At 37.4% G+C, this 12,018-nt stretch overlaps 1 long non-coding RNA gene across 12 annotated transcripts in view; it reads left to right on the top strand.

The window, feature by feature from the left end:
• Positions 1-1,914: 1,914 nt before the first annotated feature.
• Positions 1,915-12,018, top strand: part of LOC127848478 (uncharacterized) — an 11,727-nt gene continuing 1,623 nt past the window's right edge. Inside the window, exons 1-7 of one of the 12 annotated variants that reach the window (XR_008034531.1) lie at positions 1,915-2,407; positions 3,191-3,252; positions 4,929-4,990; positions 5,763-5,824; positions 7,501-7,682; positions 8,335-8,396; positions 10,073-10,134. This is a non-coding gene — a long non-coding RNA (uncharacterized LOC127848478). Of the gene's footprint in view, positions 2,539-3,190; positions 3,253-4,928; positions 4,991-5,762; positions 5,825-7,500; positions 7,683-8,334; positions 8,397-10,072; positions 10,273-12,018 lie in introns of those variants that run through there. The other 11 variants (XR_008034536.1, XR_008034534.1, XR_008034528.1 and 8 more) reach the window with 11 other exon arrangements.

Below are 12,018 nucleotides of genomic sequence, written 5' to 3'. Positions count from 1 at the left end.
GGGTCTCTATGCGCAAAAGTTTGACTTTAGTTTTGTTGAAGTTATTGCTTTAAATTGAATTTGTGTAGGAAATCTTTTGGTATATTGTAACCTAAACTAGTTTAGGTAAAAATGAAATGTCATCTGCAAGTGCAATATGACGGGGAAGATGTTTTTGTCATTTCTTAACAAAGAGAAGAAAATAAGTGCCTTAAATGCATGAATTCAGATAATTGACCTGGAATAGTGTTTTTCAAGTTGACCCCCCACACCTGATATACCCAAATAAGGGCTAAATGCTTTCCGACTTGAATTCAAAGGCATTTGGTTGACGTGTAGCGTTAGTGTGCTAATGGAAGTCAGAATTCAACGCCAGGGACTCCGTGATCCAGTAACGCAACAATAGCTTGTGCATAAAGCATGAACATTCAAAAGAGCCCCATTTCACCGACATGGAATGGCGGACATTTTTACAGTTTGGACAGTGGAGCAGACACTTTATTGAGGCAGCCTTCATTTTAGTACAATCATGAACATAACAAGGTTATTACTTCATATTATTCATAGAAAGACACTAAAAATACTTAAAACATGTTTTTGCCATTTTTTAATCTATTTTTTATTGGGAATTTTGACTTTTCAGGTAGAGGAATGTCTGCGACTAAGCCGAGGGCCACTGGACAAGGGTTGTTGATGGCAAACAGGTAATAATGCTAAATTATTATCATGTACACAAGCAAATAAGCATATTTATGATGCTTAAGTGTTAAATACTGTCATAATCAGGTTTGTGGTCACTCAAACCCTTGCCGTCATGCCATTCACCCGTGCAGTTTGTATGGATAGTTCCGCGTCCTGACACGTAAGCTTGTGCTTTGTTGGCGGCAGAAGTTGGCACTTAACAGGTTTATCCTTGTTCCTAAGCTGTATGCAGTGCATCTGAGTTGATATGCTACTTGTAACCCTACAATTAGCTTGTGTTGGTATTGTTTTCTCACAATATGCTTACAGTCATGGTCCCGGCTTGAAAGGATGTGGCGTCCGACTTAAACATAGGATTGTTGTAGCAAGTGTCCCCTTCATCTTTTACCTTAGAGGGATCTTTTTTGACAAAATGTGGCACTTTCAGCAACCAGTTTAGTTTTTATTTGGTACATGCTTCTCTCATTCAGTGATTTAAGGGAAGTATTGGCTTTATTTGCTTGTCTTTGCATACAAAGGTGACATGGATCAATGATATTTGTTGTGTTGAGAATTCTGCGGGAAGCTGTGTCCCCAGAAGATGTACTAGGAACCTCTTTCAGGAAGCCTGCATCGATCTGAGCTGCCTTTCTGCCCCTGTTACTTCATAGAACTTCATTTCTAAGCTTATAATGCTCTCCAACATATATGTATCTTGTTCATTTTAACCTTTCCTTTCAGTCTAAACCCCCAAAATGAGCATTTTTGTCTTTCGCTCAGTTATAAACGCCCATTTTGACCAGATTGCCACCATAAAAATAGTCAAAAGTACTTATTTTGTGCCCGAAATATGAAATTTTGTATTCTCTTGAACCTCTGAATGACAGCTGTCAGTGCATATTGACCATCTGCTGCAGTTTAAAGGCACCCATGGCATTTTATACTAGAATATATCATTGGCGAATGGTTAATAAATGGGCTTCGAGCAACAAGGCGCTTTCAAGATTTCACACTTTTATTAGTGTGAAACAACAAGTAATAGGAAGCTTATTGATTTCTACACTTCAAAGTATCTTTGGTCTCTCATTTTTGCTTATTGGTTGTTTGTCTTGGATGAAATTGGATTTTTTTGCTTTGAAATTGACATTTTTGGGGGTATTTAAAAAAAACACACACAAAAAAGACATTATCAAAATTGCTTGGAGTGAAAATATCTAACAAGTTCATTCTTTCCCCCACCCCGCATAAGCCCCACGTGCCTGTCCATATGGTTTGTTTTGGTATTTTGTTGCAGATATTGAACACAACAGCTTTAAATCTTAAAGGGACGTTTAAGCTTTAACAGGCCTTAAATCGCCTTCTTCGGACCAAAAACACCCGCATGTGAAAATGTGATCTAAAATGGCCAAATGGACAGATAATCCAGCCAAACTTAATATATTGGTGCAATATAAATAGGAAGATAATAATATGCAAGAAAAACACATTTTATTCAGAACATATTTTTCCTTTAGGTTACAATATACTAAATCTTTTGGGAGTGCAATGCTATACACTTTAAAAACCTGAACATCATTTATAAGAAGACACAATTTTCTGTGTGGGCACTTGCCATGACTTTATTTTAGAATGTTTCTTTGTGCATGTGGTAGGGAAAACATTGATGTTTAACAGAAATTCACTCATTTGCTTGAAGGTTAAAGACTACATGAGACTTTGACAGATGGCGGGAAACCCTCATCCACTGGTACGAACCCGGTAAATTGATGGCTGTAAAACAGTGACCGCTGATTCGCATCGAGTTCTTTCTTGCAAAACGCATGACCCCCCTTTTTTATTGTCTAAATCATTGCGGCTTGGAATGCTCTTTAAGAAAAGGTATGGTTATGGGGGTCTCTATGCGCAAAAGTTTGACTTTAGTTTTTGTTGAAGTTATTGCTTTTACATTGAATTTGTGTAGGAAATCTTTTGGTATATTGTAACCTAAACTAGCTTTAGGTAAAAATGAAATGTCATCTGCAAGTGCAAAATATGACTGGGAAAGCTGATTTTTGGTCATTTCTTAACAAAAGAGAAGAAAATAAGTGCCTTAAATGCATGAATTCAGATAATTTGACCTGGAATAGTTGTTTTTCAAGTTGACCCCCCACCCTGATATACCCAAATAAGGGCTAAATTGCTTTCCGACTTGAATTCAAAGGCATATTGGTTGACCGTGTAGCGTTAGTGTGCTACATGAAGTCAGAATTCAACGCCAGGGACTCCGTGATCCAGTAACGCAACAATAGCTTGTGCATAAAGCATGAACATTCAAACAGAGCCCCATTTCACCGACATGGAATGGCGGACATTTTTACAGTTTGGACAGTGGAGCAGACACTTTATTGAGGCAGCCTTCATTTTTAGTACAATCATGAACATAACAAGGTTTATTACTTCATATTATTCATAGAAATACACTAAAAATACTTAAAAGCATGTTTTTTGCCATTTTTTATCTATTTTTTATTGGGAATTTTGACTTTTTCAGGTAGAGGAATGTCTGCGACTAAGCCGAGGGCCACTGGACAAGGGTTGTTGATGGCAAAACAGGTAATAATGCTAAATTATTATCATGTACACAAGCAAATAAGCATATTTATGATGCTTAAGGTGTTAAATACTGTCATAATCAGGTTTGTGGTCACTCAAACCCTTGCCGTCATGCAATTCCCCGTGCAGTTTGTATGGATAGTTCCGCGTCCTGACACGTAAAGCTTGTGCTTTGTTGGCGGCAGAAGTTGGCACTTAACAGGTTTATCCTTGTTCCTAAGCATGTATGCAGTGCATCTGAGTTGATATGCTACTTGTAACCCTACAATTAGCTTGTGTTTGGTATTGTTTTCTCACAATATGCTTACAGTCATGGTCCCGGCTTGAAAGGATGTGGCGTCCGACTTAAACATAGGATTGTTGTAGCAAGTGTCCCCTTCATCTTTTACCTTAGAGGGATCTTTTTTGACAAAATGTGGCACTTTCAGCAACCAGTTTAGTTTTTTATTTGGTACATGCTTCTCTCATTCAGTGATTTAAGGGAAGTATTGGCTTTATTTGCTTGTCTTTGCATACAAAGGTGACATGGATCAATGATATTTGTTGTGTTGAGAATTCTGCGGGAAGCTGTGTCCCCAGAAGATGTACTAGGAACCTCTTTCAGGAAGCCTGCATCGATCTGAGCTGCCTTTCTGCCCCTGTTACTTCATAGAACTTCATTTCTAAGCTTATAATGCTCTCCAACATATATGTATCTTGTTCATTTTAACCTTTCCTTTCAGTCTAAACCCCCAAAATGAGCATTTTTGTCTTTCGCTCAGTTATAAACGCCCATTTTGACCAGATTGCCACCATAAAAATAGTCAAAAGTACTTATTTTGTGCCCGAAATATGAAATTTTGTATTCTCTTGAACCTCTGAATGACAGCTGTCAGTGCATATTGACCATCTGCTGCAGTTTAAAGGCACCCATGGCATTTTATACTAGAATATATCATTGGCGAATGGTTAATAAATGGGCTTCGAGCAACAAGGCGCTTTCAAGATTTCACACTTTTATTAGTGTGAAACAACAAGTAATAGGAAGCTTATTGATTTCTACACTTCAAAGTATCTTTGGTCTCTCATTTTTGCTTATTGGTTGTTTGTCTTGGATGAAATTGGATTTTTTTGCTTTGAAATTGACATTTTTGGGGGTATTTAAAAAAAACACACACAAAAAAGACATTATCAAAATTGCTTGGAGTGAAAATATCTAACAAGTTCATTCTTTCCCCACCCCGCATAAGCCCCACGTGCCTGTCCATATGGTTTGTTTTGGTATTTTGTTGCAGATATTGAACACAACAGCTTTAAATCTTAAAGGGACGTTTAAGCTTTAACAGGCCTTAAATCGCCTTCTTCGGACCAAAAACACCCGCATGTGAAAATGTGATCTAAAATGGCCAAATGGACAGATAATCCAGCCAAACTTAATATATTGGTGCAATATAAATAGGAAGATAATAATATGCAAGAAAAACACATTTTATTCAGAACATATTTTTCCTTTAGGTTACAATATACTAAATCTTTTGGGAGTGCAATGCTATACACTTTAAAAACCTGAACATCATTTATAAGAAGACACAATTTTCTGTGTGGGCACTTGCCATGACTTTATTTTAGAATGTTTCTTTGTGCATGTGGTAGGGAAAACATTGATGTTTAACAGAAATTCACTCATTTGCTTGAAGGTTAAAGACTACATGAGACTTTGACAGATGGCGGGAAACCCTCATCCACTGGTACGAACCCGGTAAATTGATGGCTGTAAAACAGTGACCGCTGATTCGCATCGAGTTCTTTCTTGCAAAACGCATGACCCCCCTTTTTTATTGTCTAAATCATTGCGGCTTGGAATGCTCTTTAAGAAAAGGTATGGTTATGGGGGTCTCTATGCGCAAAAGTTTGACTTTAGTTTTTGTTGAAGTTATTGCTTTTACATTGAATTTGTGTAGGAAATCTTTTGGTATATTGTAACCTAAACTAGCTTTAGGTAAAAATGAAATGTCATCTGCAAGTGCAAAATATGACTGGGAAAGCTGATTTTTGGTCATTTCTTAACAAAAGAGAAGAAAATAAGTGCCTTAAATGCATGAATTCAGATAATTTGACCTGGAATAGTTGTTTTTCAAGTTGACCCCCCACCCTGATATACCCAAATAAGGGCTAAATTGCTTTCCGACTTGAATTCAAAGGCATATTGGTTGACCGTGTAGCGTTAGTGTGCTACATGAAGTCAGAATTCAACGCCAGGGACTCCGTGATCCAGTAACGCAACAATAGCTTGTGCATAAAGCATGAACATTCAAACAGAGCCCCATTTCACCGACATGGAATGGCGGACATTTTTACAGTTTGGACAGTGGAGCAGACACTTTATTGAGGCAGCCTTCATTTTTAGTACAATCATGAACATAACAAGGTTTATTACTTCATATTATTCATAGAAATACACTAAAAATACTTAAAAGCATGTTTTTTGCCATTTTTTATCTATTTTTTATTGGGAATTTTGACTTTTTCAGGTAGAGGAATGTCTGCGACTAAGCCGAGGGCCACTGGACAAGGGTTGTTGATGGCAAAACAGGTAATAATGCTAAATTATTATCATGTACACAAGCAAATAAGCATATTTATGATGCTTAAGGTGTTAAATACTGTCATAATCAGGTTTGTGGTCACTCAAACCCTTGCCGTCATGCAATTCCCCGTGCAGTTTGTATGGATAGTTCCGCGTCCTGACACGTAAAGCTTGTGCTTTGTTGGCGGCAGAAGTTGGCACTTAACAGGTTTATCCTTGTTCCTAAGCATGTATGCAGTGCATCTGAGTTGATATGCTACTTGTAACCCTACAATTAGCTTGTGTTTGGTATTGTTTTCTCACAATATGCTTACAGTCATGGTCCCGGCTTGAAAGGATGTGGCGTCCGACTTAAACATAGGATTGTTGTAGCAAGTGTCCCCTTCATCTTTTACCTTAGAGGGATCTTTTTTGACAAAATGTGGCACTTTCAGCAACCAGTTTAGTTTTTTATTTGGTACATGCTTCTCTCATTCAGTGATTTAAGGGAAGTATTGGCTTTATTTGCTTGTCTTTGCATACAAAGGTGACATGGATCAATGATATTTGTTGTGTTGAGAATTCTGCGGGAAGCTGTGTCCCCAGAAGATGTACTAGGAACCTCTTTCAGGAAGCCTGCATCGATCTGAGCTGCCTTTCTGCCCCTGTTACTTCATAGAACTTCATTTCTAAGCTTATAATGCTCTCCAACATATATGTATCTTGTTCATTTTAACCTTTCCTTTCAGTCTAAACCCCCAAAATGAGCATTTTTGTCTTTCGCTCAGTTATAAACGCCCATTTTGACCAGATTGCCACCATAAAAATAGTCAAAAGTACTTATTTTGTGCCCGAAATATGAAATTTTGTATTCTCTTGAACCTCTGAATGACAGCTGTCAGTGCATATTGACCATCTGCTGCAGTTTAAAGGCACCCATGGCATTTTATACTAGAATATATCATTGGCGAATGGTTAATAAATGGGCTTCGAGCAACAAGGCGCTTTCAAGATTTCACACTTTTATTAGTGTGAAACAACAAGTAATAGGAAGCTTATTGATTTCTACACTTCAAAGTATCTTTGGTCTCTCATTTTTGCTTATTGGTTGTTTGTCTTGGATGAAATTGGATTTTTTTGCTTTGAAATTGACATTTTTGGGGGTATTTAAAAAAAACACACACAAAAAAGACATTATCAAAATTGCTTGGAGTGAAAATATCTAACAAGTTCATTCTTTCCCCACCCCGCATAAGCCCCACGTGCCTGTCCATATGGTTTGTTTTGGTATTTTGTTGCAGATATTGAACACAACAGCTTTAAATCTTAAAGGGACGTTTAAGCTTTAACAGGCCTTAAATCGCCTTCTTCGGACCAAAAACACCCGCATGTGAAAATGTGATCTAAAATGGCCAAATGGACAGATAATCCAGCCAAACTTAATATATTGGTGCAATATAAATAGGAAGATAATAATATGCAAGAAAAACACATTTTATTCAGAACATATTTTTCCTTTAGGTTACAATATACTAAATCTTTTGGGAGTGCAATGCTATACACTTTAAAAACCTGAACATCATTTATAAGAAGACACAATTTTCTGTGTGGGCACTTGCCATGACTTTATTTTAGAATGTTTCTTTGTGCATGTGGTAGGGAAAACATTGATGTTTAACAGAAATTCACTCATTTGCTTGAAGGTTAAAGACTACATGAGACTTTGACAGATGGCGGGAAACCCTCATCCACTGGTACGAACCCGGTAAATTGATGGCTGTAAAACAGTGACCGCTGATTCGCATCGAGTTCTTTCTTGCAAAACGCATGACCCCCCTTTTTTATTGTCTAAATCATTGCGGCTTGGAATGCTCTTTAAGAAAAGGTATGGTTATGGGGGTCTCTATGCGCAAAAGTTTGACTTTAGTTTTTGTTGAAGTTATTGCTTTTACATTGAATTTGTGTAGGAAATCTTTTGGTATATTGTAACCTAAACTAGCTTTAGGTAAAAATGAAATGTCATCTGCAAGTGCAAAATATGACTGGGAAAGCTGATTTTTGGTCATTTCTTAACAAAAGAGAAGAAAATAAGTGCCTTAAATGCATGAATTCAGATAATTTGACCTGGAATAGTTGTTTTTCAAGTTGACCCCCCACCCTGATATACCCAAATAAGGGCTAAATTGCTTTCCGACTTGAATTCAAAGGCATATTGGTTGACCGTGTAGCGTTAGTGTGCTACATGAAGTCAGAATTCAACGCCAGGGACTCCGTGATCCAGTAACGCAACAATAGCTTGTGCATAAAGCATGAACATTCAAACAGAGCCCCATTTCACCGACATGGAATGGCGGACATTTTTACAGTTTGGACAGTGGAGCAGACACTTTATTGAGGCAGCCTTCATTTTTAGTACAATCATGAACATAACAAGGTTTATTACTTCATATTATTCATAGAAATACACTAAAAATACTTAAAAGCATGTTTTTTGCCATTTTTTATCTATTTTTTATTGGGAATTTTGACTTTTTCAGGTAGAGGAATGTCTGCGACTAAGCCGAGGGCCACTGGACAAGGGTTGTTGATGGCAAAACAGGTAATAATGCTAAATTATTATCATGTACACAAGCAAATAAGCATATTTATGATGCTTAAGGTGTTAAATACTGTCATAATCAGGTTTGTGGTCACTCAAACCCTTGCCGTCATGCAATTCCCCGTGCAGTTTGTATGGATAGTTCCGCGTCCTGACACGTAAAGCTTGTGCTTTGTTGGCGGCAGAAGTTGGCACTTAACAGGTTTATCCTTGTTCCTAAGCATGTATGCAGTGCATCTGAGTTGATATGCTACTTGTAACCCTACAATTAGCTTGTGTTTGGTATTGTTTTCTCACAATATGCTTACAGTCATGGTCCCGGCTTGAAAGGATGTGGCGTCCGACTTAAACATAGGATTGTTGTAGCAAGTGTCCCCTTCATCTTTTACCTTAGAGGGATCTTTTTTGACAAAATGTGGCACTTTCAGCAACCAGTTTAGTTTTTTATTTGGTACATGCTTCTCTCATTCAGTGATTTAAGGGAAGTATTGGCTTTATTTGCTTGTCTTTGCATACAAAGGTGACATGGATCAATGATATTTGTTGTGTTGAGAATTCTGCGGGAAGCTGTGTCCCCAGAAGATGTACTAGGAACCTCTTTCAGGAAGCCTGCATCGATCTGAGCTGCCTTTCTGCCCCTGTTACTTCATAGAACTTCATTTCTAAGCTTATAATGCTCTCCAACATATATGTATCTTGTTCATTTTAACCTTTCCTTTCAGTCTAAACCCCCAAAATGAGCATTTTTGTCTTTCGCTCAGTTATAAACGCCCATTTTGACCAGATTGCCACCATAAAAATAGTCAAAAGTACTTATTTTGTGCCCGAAATATGAAATTTTGTATTCTCTTGAACCTCTGAATGACAGCTGTCAGTGCATATTGACCATCTGCTGCAGTTTAAAGGCACCCATGGCATTTTATACTAGAATATATCATTGGCGAATGGTTAATAAATGGGCTTCGAGCAACAAGGCGCTTTCAAGATTTCACACTTTTATTAGTGTGAAACAACAAGTAATAGGAAGCTTATTGATTTCTACACTTCAAAGTATCTTTGGTCTCTCATTTTTGCTTATTGGTTGTTTGTCTTGGATGAAATTGGATTTTTTTGCTTTGAAATTGACATTTTTGGGGGTATTTAAAAAAAACACACACAAAAAAGACATTATCAAAATTGCTTGGAGTGAAAATATCTAACAAGTTCATTCTTTCCCCACCCCGCATAAGCCCCACGTGCCTGTCCATATGGTTTGTTTTGGTATTTTGTTGCAGATATTGAACACAACAGCTTTAAATCTTAAAGGGACGTTTAAGCTTTAACAGGCCTTAAATCGCCTTCTTCGGACCAAAAACACCCGCATGTGAAAATGTGATCTAAAATGGCCAAATGGACAGATAATCCAGCCAAACTTAATATATTGGTGCAATATAAATAGGAAGATAATAATATGCAAGAAAAACACATTTTATTCAGAACATATTTTTCCTTTAGGTTACAATATACTAAATCTTTTGGGAGTGCAATGCTATACACTTTAAAAACCTGAACATCATTTATAAGAAGACACAATTTTCTGTGTGGGCACTTGCCATGACTTTATTTTAGAATGTTTCTTTGTGCATGTGGTAGGGAAAACATTGATGTTTAACAGAAATTCACTCATTTGCTTGAAGGTTAAAGACTACATGAGACTTTGACAGATGGCGGGAAACCCTCATCCACTGGTACGAACCCGGTAAATTGATGGCTGTAAAACAGTGACCGCTGATTCGCATCGAGTTCTTTCTTGCAAAACGCATGACCCCCCTTTTTTATTGTCTAAATCATTGCGGCTTGGAATGCTCTTTAAGAAAAGGTATGGTTATGGGGGTCTCTATGCGCAAAAGTTTGACTTTAGTTTTTGTTGAAGTTATTGCTTTTACATTGAATTTGTGTAGGAAATCTTTTGGTATATTGTAACCTTAACCCAAAGTAACCATTCTATACATCGATGGTGACGTCAATAAGACCGGTGTGTATACAATGCCAAAGTATGGCGTACCATTTGTGCCGAAAATCAACAAGACCTAATATGTAAAAAGAGAAATGTACTTCTACGTACAATATGTATGTCGAAGTACATTTTGTGTACTTCAACGTACACAATTGTACTTCGAGGTACAGTTTTATAACGACCCCTGAGTGTTAGCCAATCAGAAGACGCCTTATATCTGTTGCTTTTAGAGAAATTAGACATTGAACATTAATATTATTATACTCAGGGACCTATACTCGTGAGCTGCGCCACTCGTGAAAATATTATTTTCTCTGATCACTCGTGAATTAAAATCGATGATCCAACGAACCCAACAAATATCCTCTACAGGCGCCTAGCTGTGCGTAGGCAGTGTAGGCACGTGTCTGCACATCATTATGAAAATTCGAAAAAATTAAACGCCCGAAAATGCAAAAAATCGAAGGCTATGGGGGGTTACCCCTATAGAATTCAAACATCAAATATAATGGACATTACAAATGTTCAACGAGTTCATATTTAAAACTAAGAAAGCAAGCGTAGCCTTTTAACTGTAGTCAAATGGACCCAAATAAAGAATAGCGCAATTTAAATAGTTTTATGTACTCTCAAGAGTTTATATTGTTATGACCCATTGTGTACACACCGGTCTTACTGACCTGTGTTCTAACGCGAAAGGATCTGTGGGTAGCACTTTTTTACGAGTAAAAAGTGAAAGCGAAAGTAGGTCAGGTAATCGTGCTTCTGATAATCGCTATCAGACTTAATAGAGATTCAAAATCACATTAAAACATAATTGAATAACATTTCCTTAAACAACATTCCGTTTTAAACACACACTAAAAACGGGTTTTCTTTCATTGTTAACATTTTCATTTATACGCAGAACTACTTTGGCGGCAGCCAAACCAGGGGAATGTGATGCGTCTAAGTTTAGAGGTGACAATAACGTAGTGACGTCACCATCTATGTATAGAATGGTCGAGAGACGTAGAGTTTCAAGTGCATGTACGTCATAGCGGTAAACAAAGTTTGTTACTGTGGCGCGAGTATTTCAAAATAATGAATTCATGTAATATTCCCAGCGTCGTAGCCACGCTGAGGCACACCGAGGCAGTTGCCTCGGCTAAAATAAGCAGAGCAATGTTGAGATTACAAGGAATAAAAAGCAAAAAATATGTCAAAGTACAAAATCTATATAAGAAATTGAGGCATTCAAATGAATTTTAGGCACTTTGATATTCAAAAACAAATAGTATCATTGAGTACAATTGGTTCATGTTGAGGCAGGTAATTATTTCAATTTAATAACGTCAATTGATGTCAAAATAGCTCAGCAAAATGATTTGCAAAATCCGTATATTAAAGCGTCGCACTGTACACTTCGTACTATAATCATGGTGGACATCGGAACGTACCGAGTTAGAATCTGATGTTTTACGGCCAGGTCTGGGTCTATTTTGGGCCTAGACACACTTCGGATGGTTGGCGTTTTTGGCTTTATTGGTATTCTCCTCTTTATGGCCGGCGTCGAGTTAAATCCGGGACCTTTTCAGGTGGTAAGAATCTTTGTTAACATTAGAATTTTCAAATTATGATATCCCG

This window comes from Dreissena polymorpha, chromosome 10 (assembly GCF_020536995.1).
Source record: "Dreissena polymorpha isolate Duluth1 chromosome 10, UMN_Dpol_1.0, whole genome shotgun sequence".
In the NCBI taxonomy this organism is placed as follows: Eukaryota; Metazoa; Mollusca; class Bivalvia; order Myida; family Dreissenidae; genus Dreissena; species Dreissena polymorpha.
Note: the sequence above shows the minus strand (reverse complement) of the source record. Positions and strands in the feature narration are given on the sequence as shown.